Genomic DNA, 12,903 nt, shown 5'->3' on the forward strand with positions numbered 1-12,903 from the left:
TTATTCTCAGTGACTGTCCACTCGGGGCCGAAACCCCCATACAAAGTGGACAGGCCCCTATATATTTCATTTATGTGATATGGTCGGTAAAAAAGATGCCAAAAATAAAATTTACAACAAAATAAGGGGGCCGCCTGTGTCTAAAAAAAGTCGACCCTATTAATATTATTGTCACACTATTTGTATTTACTATGAATAAAAAACCTTGCGGCGGCGGCACACTCTCTCTAACATCTAAAAAAAGGAATAATAACATTGTACTCCACGAAGCTCTCATTGGGTAATCCTAAGTCTCATCCTAAAGTCTCAAAATTTTTTCCTGTGAACTACAGTAAACGTTTATGCCGTTGCTATGTGGTATACTTTAATATTATATGGGATAGCATTAAAAATGTTCAGGATGAAATTGATATTCAGAAATATTCATAATATAAAATAAAACCTTTACAATGAACACTTTACCATAAATGATTGACATTTGCAATATTTTGTAAGCATTTTTTTTTTGTGCGCTCAACATAAAAAAAAGAAGAAAAAAAAAACAATTAATAACAAAATACAAATAAATAACAAATCGCTTTACTGTAATATTATTTAACAAGTTATAATTCGTGAAATTTTAAAATATAGTTAAAGAACATGGCCTATTTTATCGCTCATGCTGTTCATTCACTTATACTCATTCACTTCTAAAAATATTATGACCACATCCCTATTTGCCTTATAAAAAAAGATATTGAAATGTCATATTCGAAAATATTAGTTATCTGTACTCTCGGAATTCGTATTTTGTAGTTTTTATGTGTTTAAAATGATAAATTGATATTTGTTTTTAGTGAAATAAATAGTAAATGGAGTTTTACAAATGTCCGTAAGCTAATATTTTGTGAAAGTGAGTGATAAATGCGGAAAAAACGTGAATTACGATTGACAGCGGTTTGTTTACCAATTAGGACAATTCCAAAAAAACAAGATATACGTATATATACTATATACCACTAATGAGTTAACCAATTTGGGAACTTACGAAACCGGATTTGAGTTGAAGGTAAAGTATGAAAAATAAAACAAACAACAGTCATTTACTGCAGTAAAAACCAAACTGACATTCAGTACACCTCAATACGAGATAGCAACGATAATGAATATAATGTATGTTACGTCCTCTGTGACATATATGGCATTTATAGCGACAACATTTGATAATCCGTTACAAAAAAATAACACGAGTGACAAATAATATATAATTAATTAAAGTGTTTACTCTTTTTGGTTATTACTATCAGTGGCCTGTTTGTTATTTACATTGTAAAATCATTCTTTATTATATGCAGACACTTTAGATAGTAAAGACGCAAGACTAGCACTAATTAAAAAAAAAGAAATTAAATAATATGATAAACTAACCTAAATAAGTTGCACGGATCGGAACCAATTTTGTGCATTTCAATTTCAAATAATTGACAAGACAGTTTTGACATTTCACGAGCACGACATTGAACTCTGACAAATTAGAATTTATCTACTGTGAATGTGAAGTGTGACCGCTCTTTACTTATTCCGAGTTCCGACGATACTTACAGATACTGTATGGTTAAATATAAAACCAAAAAAAGTTTTAAAACTTATCTGGATGATGGGGGAGGGGGTAATTTTTATAAGGTCTGTTTTTTTGGAATTGTCCTAATTGGTAAACAAATATGGCGTACTTATGACCACAGACAATTAGAGTATAGTGTAGCTTAGTGAAGTGACACAAAGAGCAAATGAATGAACAATATCAATAAGCCATAGACAAAGTAAAATTAATTTTACATCGAAATATTTAATGATACCGTATTGCTGAAATTATTTTAAAAACTAATAATATATTAAATAATTTTGCTAAGAATTAGTAGAGGTACAGAATTACGAAAAAAAATATTAATCGAGCATCGAGCATAAAAGGCAACAAAGGGGACTGTCCATTTTGGCCCAAGGTGAACAGAATTCATACAAAAAAACAAATATACCAATAATTTTCATAAATTAAATCATGTTTATTCGTGAATTGCAGTTTTATCAATATAAACTGATGAAAAGTTTATTTAATAAGTATTTTAATTCATTAATTATATACTTCTAGTTTATTTTCGGTTGGTGATTTGATTACAACACGTTGCCAGTCTTAAACAAACAATTATTATTAACGAACAATCGATTTTAAAATATTTTTAAATCAATTATTTGTTAAAATCGATTAAAAGTATTGTTAAATCGAATTAATAAGAAAAAAGTCTAAAAAAAGTCTATAAAAGTGTATTTAGTAAAAAAACATTTAACTTTAGTGAAAAATAAACTATTTTAGAAACATTGTTATTGACTAAATAAAAAGCAAGCAATTAATTATATTAAATTCGATTATCGATTTAATCGATTTATTTGTTTATTGAAAATATTATTTATTATGGCAACCCTAAACTACAGACTTTTGCTTCATACATTCATTTGACTTCGATGTTGCTTTCATGGTGATATAGCAACCTACTGTAAGGTTTTCCGTCAACCGAGAATTCATCACTACTGCGACGTAAAATACACAGTAGGCATATTCATAAGTAGGAAAATATATTTTGTATTTATTTTATATGTAAACAATAAAGGTCAGGCAGAGAAGCCACAAAAAAATATTATTGCAACTGCATGGTTGGTCGACGGACAGTAGGTTGTTGTGGCCATGTCATGAAATTATTTGGTTTTTGGGCTGAAAAAGGTTTCAAGATTTTATAAATCTACTTGCCTAGTTTTTAGATAACATTCTGTTAACGTACGAATCCGATTAGTAAAACAAAAATAACAAAACAATGATTTTTTATTTCAGAAACCTTCTTGTAATTATCCACAAAAAAACAAAAAATGAAACACCTGGATACAAAACTATATCATTTTTCTAATTCATACTTGTTAGTACTACTAACTTAATATATAATTATTATTCTCAGTGACTGTCCACTCGGGGCCGAAACCCCCATACAAAGTGGACAGTCCCCTATATATTTCGTTTATGTGATATGGTCGGTAAAAAAAAAGCCAAAAATAAAATTTACAACAAAATAAAGGGGCCGCCTGTGTCTAAAAAAAGTCGACCCTATTAATATTATTGTCACATTATTTGTATTTACTATGAATAAAAAACCTTGCGCCGGCGGCACACTCTCTCTAACATCTAAAAAAAGGACTAATAACATTGTACTCACTAAGTTTAAGTATTAAGTCTCATCCTAAAGTCTCAAAATTTTTTCCTGTGAACTACAGTAAACGTTTATGCCGTTGCTATGTGGTATACTTTAATATTATATGGGATAGCATTAAAAATGTTCAGGATGAAATTGATATTCAGAAATATTCATAATATAAAATAAAACCTTTACAATGAACACTTTACCATAAATGATTGACATTTGCAATATTTTGTAAGCATTTTTTTTTGTGCGCTCAACATAAAAAAAAGAAGAAAAAAAACAATTAATAACAAAATACAAATAAATAACAAATCGCTTTACTGTAATATTATTTAACAAGTTATAATTCGTGAAATTTTAAAATATAGTTAAAGAACATGGCCTATTTTATCGCTCATGCTGTTCATTCACTTATACTCATTCACTTCTAAAAATATTATGACCACATCCCTATTTGCCTTATAAAAAAAGATATTGAAATGTCATATTCGAAAATATTAGTTATCTGTACTCTCGGAATTCGTATTTTGTAGTTTTTATGTGTTTAAAATGATAAATTGATATTTGTTTTTAGTGAAATAAATAGTAAATGGAGTTTTACAAATGTCCGTAAGCTAATATGTTGTGAAAGTGAGTGATAAATGCGGAAAAAACGTGAATTACGATTGACAGCGGTTTGTTTACCAATTAGGACTCTTCCAAAAAAACAAGATATATTAGATAGATAATACTTACTATCAAAATAAACCACATTACTACATACTATTTCTAAGATGTGTCACACCTACAAAAAAATCAGTAAAATCAAAACAGTTTTATTTTGCCCGGGTAGGCATTCCTAGACCGACCGGGCACAGGGACGTTACTGGAGACGCATTAAGTAGCGCCTCCTACGCACCCCCATTCGTCGTCTGCGGACGGAGGCGTCGTTGGCGGCCTCCTCTCTCATCCACTCATCATTCTCCTTCTGGGAGATTACTGTCTCGCAGAAGGAGACCATCGCCTTCCAGGACTTGTCGTCGCCGAGCATCGCGGTGATGATGCTCGGCAGTGACAAGTCCCCTCCAAGGAAAAGTCAAAAGAGTAGTTTAGGCTCAAGATCGGTTTTTAGTATTAAGTATATACCTAATACACCTAAGAGACAATTGAATAAGCTATATCGTATATATGTATATAATTTGCATAGAATGTTATGTACGTAACACCTACCTTTACGCAAAAAAGGCGCACCAAGACGTCGAGTTGCGGAAAATAGCCCGTGTACAACAACAACAACACCAACCTTTATTTTAATTGCTTAAATACGCTCTCAGAATCTGTTAAGTAAAAGTAAAACGTCCTTAGAATCATTGTGACTTTTTTTTAAATGTGACTAGGTCGGCAAACAAGCGTACGACTCACTTGATGGTAAGCGATTACCGTAGTTTATAGACGTCTGCAACATCAGAAGCATCGCAAACGCGTTGCCAACCTTATCCTCAGTTCCCCCCGGGAGCTCTGGTCACCTAACTCACCAACAGGAACACAACACTGCTAGAAAATAGTATTATTTAGCTGTGGAACTCGATGAAATGAAAATGCGTTACAATAAAGAAACAAACACATAAATATATAAGAGAGAATGAGATAGAATACATTGCAGTGTTTTATATTATCGTAGGCTACTTTTCAGAAGTTTCACTTTTACCGTGTGTGAATTGCACACACGCACACGCACACACACACACACATTTTTTTTATTTTTTCCAAAGTCTGTAAAATAATAGCAACAATATAATCGAATGAACATTGACTGTTCAAGTACGAAAAATAGTATTACTGCAGTCTTTCAAAGAAGTCGTTAAACGCCCCGAGCATTCGTAAAAGTGTAGTGTTCACTAAACATAGTGTGTTGATACGCTTAAGGCGAAAGGCTACGTATTAGTGGAATAGAAAGATGGCATACTGTGAAGCTACTTGGGTTAAGGGTGCACTTGACCTGCACGATGTTTAGGGCTGCTTTTGGGAGTATTACACTTTTATAGGAAGTAAAAACATATTGCAAATGTAAAAATAGTTGATGTGGGAGTAGAAAATTTTAAATTGTCCAATAATATTTATTAATTTTTTTTATATTTAATTTATTTATTTCACGCAAAGAAGTATGAAAAGTAGTACATGAAGCATTCTTTTAAGTAAATTATGTCTATATGACGAGATTGACGCTCTTCCAATGATCAGTACTTATAGTACAGAACAATATTGTAATAATATGATTAATTGTAATTTTTTTTTTTCGAAATGACTGTTGCTGTTGGCCCTACTGGCCTTTACAGCGTCACCGGTGAGAGGGGCCGGGTACTGAAGACACCGGCCGCGAAGGTGTGTAAATCGTGGTTAAGACTTTTATCATACAACTAGCTGACCCCGCAAACTTTGTTTTGGCATATATTTTATTAACCTTCTCAATCAAAGATAGATGTTGTTTGATTTTCAGACCTACCCGATATGCACACGAAATTTCATGAGAATCGGTCAAGCCGTTTCGGAGGAGTTTACAAACACCACACGAGAATTTTATATATTAGATTTTATTTGAAGTATCACAAATTCAGGAGATAAAAAGCTTATAAAGTAACAAAAAACGGCGTTTTATGAAAAGTTAATACAGATATAACTGTATATAATTTTGCTGAGCCCATTGTCCAAATGTGAACTTTTGACCTTGTTCAAGGTCCCCATCAACTGAGTCATCTGGATTATCATGACGCAAATGGATCTAACGGCCATAATAAATTCAAATTCATGCCTTTGTAACGATTTTTGGATGATATCCAGACCGATAAAAGTACATTTGGATAATTTAACGCTCAGTTATGTCATATATGAGCAAATAAAAAGCAAAATAAAATCTGATCCTTAGGATTACTATTATATCCTTTAATAATCATATCGTAAATTTAATACATACTTAAATTAAAACAACCTATTTTATAATTAGAATTTAAGAGTGGTATATTATGGTATATTATATAGAGAGTGCTGTGTGGCTACGGCACTATAGAATTTAGCCACCTTCTCTCTTCCCGTGGGTGTCGTAAGAGGCGACTAAGGGATAAAACAGTTCCGCTACCACCTTGGAACTTAAAAAGCCGACCGATGGCGGGATAACCATCCAACTGCTGGCTTTAAAATCCACAGGCCAAAGACGGGCTGCAGCGTCTTCGGTGCGACAAAGCTAGTCCTGCGGTCACCAACCCGCCTGCCCAGCGTGGTGACTATGGGCAAAACACATGAGTTCACGCCATTTTTGGCGTGAACTTGTGGAGGCCTATGACTAGTAGTGGACTGCGAAAGGCTGATGTGAAATTATGATGTAGAAATACTAGATCCTCAGCCCTGTGAGGTAACAATCTATTTCTCTTCTCTTCACATACATTTCCTGCTTCCGAGAATAACTGTGCACTATATACAGTCGCTGCCGGAGAAGTTAAAAAAATTCTGGCTAAAATTCAAATAAACGCTTCACACTCAACGGACCCCAGTAGGATCTTCTCCAATGTCCGGAAACACACACAATACACAAGCACAAACGCCCAGATCACGACAAACATCCATATGGCCAATAGAAATATCTGTCGTGAGCGGAGATCGAACGCGCGACCGCCAGCGCAACAACTAGTGTGACCGCTGCGCCAACGCGTCGTTAAAATAAAGTAATCGTGTCAATAATGATAATAGAAAAGAAAATAGATAACAAAAAAGTAATAATGAAATCTCACGTCATAAAGTAAATTATTTGTGAAATAGCAAGTAAATAACATTTTAATTTATAAACTACTAGCCGACCCGTGCCCACTTCGTTGGGCGTTAATTATTATTATATTAACCAAATAACATACTTTAAAGAACAAATTTTATAGCACTTAAATAAATAATATGTTGCTCCAACGCCATCTATCAAAAATCGAGAAAACGTCGTCGATAGACTAAAATAAGACTAAATTTATAACGTCGAAAGACTAATAAATTGTTATCTAAGTGACTATAGATGGCGCTAGTTTATTTACCATTTTGATATTATATTTTAATCTTTTTCTTATTTACTGAATTTTTTTGTTCAATTACATTAAAATACATTAAAATATAGCCTATGTCACTCCTGAATAGTGTAGCTTTCCGTTAGTGAAAGAATTTTCATGATCGGATCAGTATTTGCGAAGATTACCCCCTACATACAAACAAAGTTATAAACTTTACCTCTTTATAATATTAGTATAGATATATATATTTAAATATTTTAAAAGTCGTTGTCTCTATGAATGCAGTGTTGCTAGTAATTAGAACAGTAATTACTCATGAACCAAATGTATGTATATTTTCGGATGACTTGTATTTATTCCCTGTTAGCTACGTTTCATAAAATAAATAAATAAATGTACTTCACTCTGAATTCACTCTCAAAGTGATTGACCTGTTTCGATTCTATCTCCCTCTATCCGTAAAAGTCTCGTTAAAATCGATTCAACCCAAAAAGCCCGGATGTTATACAAACAGATACTTGCCAGGATAATCTTTATGATTACATGTGAAACGAGTATTTATACGGCATCGGTATAGGGTGTATAAGAAAGTTACTTTAACATATTGAGAAATGAACTTATTAAAAAAAAAAAAAGCAAACAAAACAAAAAATTTATATTGTACGTGCACATAGCGTAAAATTGTATAATATAATACTTAGCCAACTTCATCGAAAAATTGTGTATCTAATTTTAAGTGAACATGTAATGGTTGTTATGAAAAATAAACTTCCTTAAACCTACTTCTTCCTACGTAATTAAGGGCAAAAGATACACACTATGTTTAGTGCTAAATTAACTTGAAGAAATTTGAATGAATTCCGTTTAATTAATAGGAATGTAGGGGCTACCGCTCATTCAGCAATGTAATTGTCCTTGCGATCTAATTATCTTTAATTTAGGTTAGTTCTTGCAAAATTGCTGTTATATATATGTACCTTAGACTTCCGTACTGTTACTCAATAAATTTAGTGTTAGATCGATTTTCATAGAGCTTGGTTTACCTCATTGACCTTCCCTCACATGTCACTCACTCACCCATAGATTGTAAACAATACAAGGGAGTATATGATTTATTAAACTACTATATTTGAAACGGAACTAGCAATATTTGTATTTAATTCAAATTTAATATAATGAACAAATCTCGTTTTTTAAAACCAACTCTTTCAATAGAATATAAGGTAAGGAGAAATTGCTTACGAGTATCTTTTGTAGATTGAGTGTAGAACAGCTTTTTTTTTTTTCATAAGCAAAATAAAAACGTGGCTTTACTAAACTTCTTACATGCAAAACGAAAAATGGATATAGTTAAATGAATTAAGATGGAAATATATGAAGGAGCGCCGAGCGAACTCTCAGGATAGTCCGGACTCTCTTCATCATAGTTATTCTTAACGGGTGCTCTCTCAGAATCGTCCATCATGGATGTTGTTTACAAAGGTTTTAAAACAAATATTTATACCACCACGAAATATTATGGAACTAATTTTAATTGGCAAAATAATTGAGGAAACTGAATTTGAAAAGATTACAAAGAAACAAACTGATTTGGAGCTGATGGGTTTGCGAGTACATGTCACACGTCCGCTGTCAATCCAAAAAGTGACCAGCGACCGAACTGACACCTGACTGACAACTCCATCCGGTGTTTACCTGCTCCAAAATACAATAATCGTAATAAAGCACATAATTCTTTATTAACGTAAATAATTTCACATAGCAACAGTATTAATCAAATCAAAACTTAATTATTTCCTTTAAAATATATCACGCGCCGTTATATATATATATATTTTAGTGATGAATTTTATAATCATGTAATGTAAAAAAAAATCTCTCTTATTACACAAAGTGTTCCTTCGTATTTATATATTTAAAAAAGTTAAGCCTCTGTACACAGTTTTGTCCAAGATCAAAGATGCAAGCCCATAATTTTAATTAAAAATGCAAATTGCTTTTCACCCTCTTTATAAATGTTAAAAAGATATATAAGTTCCTATTAAATAGGTAATTAAGAAGTTGATGAACCTACAATAAGATATTTTATTCGAAAGGATGAAAAAAGTAATAGCAATGAGTTACTACTTAAAAACACACACACATTTTGATCATTAATGCAAACTTGAACCGAATACTTCGCTATTAAAGCGTTTGACAAGGAGGAATAAAGGCTGACAAATTTATAACATTCAAAACAAAAAGTAATAACTTTTTTTATCAAGCTTCATAATTTTCAAATTTTGTTTTTTTTTTCTTCAAAATGACACAAGTCAACCAATCCACCAGAAATAAAATTTTCACTTTTTTTTCTTCATTCTTTCTTTTCTTGTTAAAATTGTTAAATGTAATTCTGTATTTTGTTAACAATGTATTGACGTGGAAAAGTATAAAGAAATAGAAATAAAAATCCATTATACTAATCGATTTTATGTTAAAATGATTTAACGACTGTCGAGTAGCGTACTCGACGAATAATAAATTAAAACGTATGAAAATGACATAATTTCGCTATAATTCAATCACTAAATCATTACTTCGAACCGCACCTCGTAAGAGTATTTTATGTATATTTTCTTGAAACCGGTGAATGGCCTTTGTATCTATACCAATAAATAAAATTGGAGTGTTGGTTCGTAATATCAAAATAACCACTTTCCACTAAATCCATATGAACGTATACACGATAAATATACCAAAATATTTTTTTTACAATTTTTGTGTCTGTCTGTTTGTTCCGGCTAATCTCCGAAACGGCTGGACTAATTTTGACGGGACTTTCACTGGAAGATAGCTGATATAGTAAGGAGTAACTTAGGCTACTTTTATTTTAGAAATTTATTTATTTTATAACTCTGCGTATAACCGAACAATAACTTTTTGTTAAATTCCACGCGGACGAAGTCGTGGGCATAGTTAGTATTTTATATTTTATATATTACAGACGTTGTCCTCTTTACGAATTATCAAGGCAGATAATAAAAATAACATTCCAGCTATAAAATATAACTTTTTAAATAAATAATAATTGCGTGATATAATTTAAAAAATAATAACAAGTTCAAACAAACTTCTTTTGTTAGTATCTTCAAGTATGGCTGAATATTATATTCCTTATCTTCTCAATTTTTAATTGCAAAAGAGAAAATATCAAGGCTGTTTAGATAACACTATTGCTTCGTTTTAAATTAAAAAAAAAAAAAAAGAAATACAAAAAGATTAATAGCCCTATTCTTTTGTATCGAGAGCCAAGCGAGACCCTTTGTTTTCTTCAGCCTATCAATCCATCCATCTTTCACCCTGAAATTATAACTGGCTATTAATAGATCTACTTCTTTATTTTTTTTAATAGTTCGAAAATACGTCACTACACACTCAACACCAATACCCAATAGTACCCAATAGTGCGGCCTAGAAAATAACGAAAATTTTAACAAAAGTTATAATAATAATATTTATTGTTTACCAGCAATAATAAAAATTTGTTAACATTCTTAATCTTCCGCCATTTTTTCCCGTAAACATATCAATTCAGGGCAACCTATGGATAAAAACTTAGGGAAAGAACAATTTGGTAAGCGTAAATTTATTTCTTTTGATAGTACGTAGTTGGGTAACATAAACATTTCATATGACTATCTTGCTAGTTAGCATTGTTCTCTACTGTAAATTATACGATTATCCTAGTTTTTCGTCCGTGTCAAATACACAATATTAACTTTTCCATTTACTCCCGTTGAAATATAGCCTATCTCAGCCTAGCCAGCCAGCCTAGCCTATCTCAGTGATAACTTACGATTCTCCCGATGAAAGAATTTTTAAAATCGGTATATCAAGAATCTTAAGATCTTTACTCTATATAGCATATTATATTACTAGCTGACTTGGTAAACTTCGTACCGCTTAATTTTGAATATAATAATTATATATGGCGAAAAAAATATAGCCTTTATTTTAAGTTGAACAAAGTTACATATTTGTGCGAAATTTCATTAAAATCGGTTTCGAAGATTAGCTCGGACAAACATATACATGTATATTATTTACGGCTTTATGTAGTTTCCAAAAAGGCCACATATCAATTTAATTAAAATGTAGTGTGTATCAGCAAAAATCCTAAAACCATATAAAAACTAAAACTAGGACGAAAGGCTCTGGTGATGTGAACTATCGATACCGCATTATATCGGCGGACGAGAGTGCACTCGATAAATGCAGGCGCTCAATAAAATATGCGAAGAGCCAACCCTTATTATGCTACTGTTAAACAAGATTTATGTATTTTATTTTTTTTTGACTGAGGCTTATTTTGTGTTTGTATTTTTGACAATTTCATTAATATTACAATTTATAATTTTTATAATAACCTGCCTAAACTTTTAAAATAATCTTTTTTTTTTGACAAATATCGACTTCGAAAAAACACCACTTACATTTCATTTCTTCGACGACTGAGGTCATCCGATTTCTTATAATTAAATTGCAGATATGTATATACATAATCTAAATCAAAGTCAAGAATAACTATTCAAATATTTCCCAAGAGCACTTTCGAATTGTCATTTTACAAATTACAATTTTAAGGGGTTACATGTTTCCAACATATAATAATAATAATTCCTCTTTTTACTCAAGCTAACTGAAGGGGAGTGATACCCGTTATCAATCGCCATCAAAATGGTAGCTGCCAAGAAGCAGAAAAAGACCATTGAGTCGATCAATTCCCGATTGGCTCTGGTGATGAAATCTGGAAAGTATTGCCTGGGTTACAAGCAAACTTTAAAGACATTACGTCAAGGCAAAGCTAAATTAGTCATCATCGTCAAGAACGCTCCCCCACTAAGGAAATCTGAAATTGAGTAGTACGCTCTATTGGTCAAAACGGGCGTTCACCATTACAGTGGTAACAACATTGAATTAGGTACAGCTTGTGGAAAGTACTACAGAGTGTGTACGCTTGCAATTACTGACCCTGGAGACTCGGACATTATAACAACACTTCCCGAAGCAACAGCGTAGATAATAAAGTTATAACAATAATAAAAACTCTTTATTACACATCAAGAATGAGCAACATACCAAAAAAAGGACATAAGTACAAAATGGGCGGCCTATCACTAATGAGCGGTCTCTTGCAGGCAGCCTTTGGGCAGGGTCAAGGGTACATAGATGGTGTAGAGTAAATACAAATAAAATACACACACAACATTAGAATAAACTCTACAATATTACAGTTTGAACATATTCGTTTGAGACTTTCTCAAAAAAAACCTTAAAAAAGTGTGTGCGTCAGCTTCGATTCTGCGACTGGAGTTGACTCCTTAATTTAGTTTAATCCGTGATATCTTAATAAAATTATATGAAAGAGTGTCGGGTTTGTTCGAACACTTATAACTCGAGAATGGCTGGACTGATTTTCATGGTTTTTGATTTGGAGTATTTGTCTCCGTCCCGAATCGTAGAATATTTATATTTAAAATAAAAAAAAAAAAAAAAACATCGGAAAGTCGAAGATAAAAAAAAAATAACAAAAAAAAAACACAACATTCTCATGCATTTTGTAACTGTCAAACATTTAATGTTCATCCCGTCGATACGGAAAACCTTCGCCTCAAATTAAA

General features: G+C 32.0%; 1 pseudogene; it reads left to right on the plus strand.

Annotated features, from left to right (window-relative positions):
* The first annotated feature begins 11,896 nt into the window (after positions 1-11,896).
* Positions 11,897-12,320, plus strand: LOC123664974 (annotated as a pseudogene).
* Positions 12,321-12,903: the final 583 nt, after the last annotated feature.

This window comes from Melitaea cinxia, chromosome 23 (assembly GCF_905220565.1).
Source record: "Melitaea cinxia chromosome 23, ilMelCinx1.1, whole genome shotgun sequence".
Classification (NCBI taxonomy): Eukaryota; Metazoa; Arthropoda; class Insecta; order Lepidoptera; family Nymphalidae; genus Melitaea; species Melitaea cinxia.